Below are 2,484 nucleotides of genomic sequence, written 5' to 3'. Positions count from 1 at the left end.
AATGAGAGTGGAGGCAGGAGGAAAGGAAAAGGGTTAGGCTGGGAGCCAGCCCTGTGAAGGGTATAGAGCTGGTCCGGCGTGCCACGGCCGGGACGAAAACCGCATCGTTCGTCCTGAATCGGAGGTTGGACTGTGTATGCACAGTATAGTATGTGGAATATATACAAAGGTTGAGAATTTTTAAACAAAAATAAAAGAAAGTAATTGTGAGAAATAAAGAAAAGTAAAAGAGGTTGCTGTATGCCTGGAAAAGGCCGGAAGCCTCCCCACGGCTGTGAGAAGGCCAGGGGGTCAGGCCTGGAGCCAGCCCCCAGCAGGAGTAGCAGGCTGGGGGTCCTGGAAAGGCTGGAAACCTCCCCGTGGCTGCGAGAAGACGAGGGGGTCAGGCCTGGAGCCAGCACCCAGCCTGCTCCTCATGCTGGGGGCCTGGAAAAGGCCGGAAGCCTCCCCACGGCTGTGAGAAGGCCAGGGGGTCAGGCCTGGAGCCAGCCCCCAGTACGAGTAGCAGGCTGGGGGGCCTGGAAAGGCCAGACGCCTGCCTGTGGCTGCTAGAAGAAGACGAGGGGGTCAGGGCTGGAGCCAGCACCCAGCACGAGTAGCAGGCTGGGGGGCCTGGAAAGGCCAGAAGCCTCCCTGTGGCTGCTAGAAGAAGAGGAGGGGGTCAGGGCTGGAGCCAGCACCCAGCACGAGTAGCAGGCTGGGGGGCCTGGAAAGGCCAGAAGCCTCCCTGTGGCTGCTAGAAGAAGACGAGGGGGTCAGGGCTGGAGCCAGCACCCAGCACGAGTAGCAGGCTGGGGGGCCTGGAAAGGCCAGAAGCCTCCCTGTGGCTGCTAGAAGAAGAGGAGGGGGTCAGGGCTGGAGCCAGCACCCAGCACGAGTAGCAGGCTGGGGGGCCTGGAAAGGCCAGAAGCCTCCCTGTGGCTGCTAGAAGAAGAGGAGGGGGTCAGGGCTGGAGCCAGCACCCAGCACGAGTAGCAGGCTGGGGGGCCTGGAAAGGCCAGACGCCTGCCTGTGGCTGCTAGAAGAAGAGGAGGGGGTCAGGGCTGGAGCCGGCACCCAGCCTGCTCCTCGTGCTGGGGGCCTGGAAAGGCTGGAAGCCTCCCCATGGCTGTGAGAAGATGAGGGGGTCAGGGCTGGAGCCGGCACCCAGCCTGCTCCTCGTGCTGGGGGCCTGGAAAGGCTGGAAGCCTCCCCATGGCTGTGAGAAGATGAGGGGGTCAGGGCTGGAGCCGGCACCCAGCCTGCTCCTCGTGCTGGGGGCCTGGAAAGGCTGGAAGCCTCCCCATGGCTGTGAGAAGATGAGGGGGTCAGGGCTGGAGCCGGCACCCAGCCTGCTCCTCGTGCTGGGGGCCTGGAAAGGCTGGAAGCCTCCCCATGGCTGTGAGAAGATGAGGGGGTCAGGGCTGGAGCCGGCACCCAGCCTGCTCCTCGTGCTGGGGGCCTGGAAAGGCTGGAAGCCTCCCCATGGCTGTGAGAAGATGAGGGGGTCAGGGCTGGAGCCGGCACCCAGCCTGCTCCTCGTGCTGGGGGCCTGGAAAGGCTGGAAGCCTCCCCGTGGCTGTGAGAAGATGAGGGGGTCAGGCCTGGAGCCAGCCCCCAGCACGAGTAGCAGGCTGGGGGGCCTGGAAAGGCCAGACGCCTCCCTCTGGCTGCTAGAAGAAGAGGAGGGGGTCAGGGCTGGAGCCAGCGCCCAGCACGAGTAGCAGGCTGGGGGGCCTGGAAAGGCCAGACGCCTCCCTGTGGCTGCTATAAGACGACGAGGGGGTCAGGGCTGGAGCCAGCGCCCAGTACGAGTAGCAGGCTAGGGGGGCCTGGAAAGGCCAGACGCCTGCCTGTGGCTGCTAGAAGAAGAGGAGGGGGTCAGGGCTGGAGCCAGCACCCAGCACGAGTAGCAGGCTGGGGGGCCTGGAAAGGCCAGACGCCTCCCTGTGGCTGCTAGAAGAAGAGGAGGGGGTCAGGGCTGGAGCCGGCACCCAGCCTGCTCCTCGTGCTGGGGGCCTGGAAAGGCTGGAAGCCTCCCCGTGGCTGTGAGAAGGTGAGGGGGTCAGGCCTGGAGCCAGCCCCCAGCACGAGTAGCAGGCTGGGGGGCCTGGAAAGGCCAGACGCCTCCCTGTGGCTGCTAGAAGACGACGAGGGGTTCAGGCTTGGAGCCAGCACCCAGCCCTGCTCCTCATGCTGGGGGCCTGGAAAAGGCTGGAAGCCTCCCCACGGCTGTGAGCAGATGAGGGGGGTCAGGCCTGGTAAGGATGGAAGCCTCCCTGTGGCTGTGAAAAGACGAGGGGGTCAGGCAGGTGAGCTATGTCTATGAGAGAGAGGGAGAGAAAGAGAGAGAGAGAGAGAGAGAGAGAGAGAGAGAGAGAGAGAGAGAGAGAGAGGAGTACCAGGGGCACGGGGATGAGAGCAGAGTACCAGGGGCACGGGGATGAGAGCAGAGTACCAAGGGCACGGGGATGAGAGCAGAGTACCAGGGGCACGGGGATGAGA

This window comes from Chaetodon auriga, unplaced genomic scaffold, assembly GCF_051107435.1.
Source record: "Chaetodon auriga isolate fChaAug3 unplaced genomic scaffold, fChaAug3.hap1 Scaffold_92, whole genome shotgun sequence".
Classification (NCBI taxonomy): Eukaryota; Metazoa; Chordata; class Actinopteri; order Chaetodontiformes; family Chaetodontidae; genus Chaetodon; species Chaetodon auriga.
The sequence above is the reverse complement of the archived record's forward strand: the minus strand, read 5'-3'. Positions refer to the sequence as shown.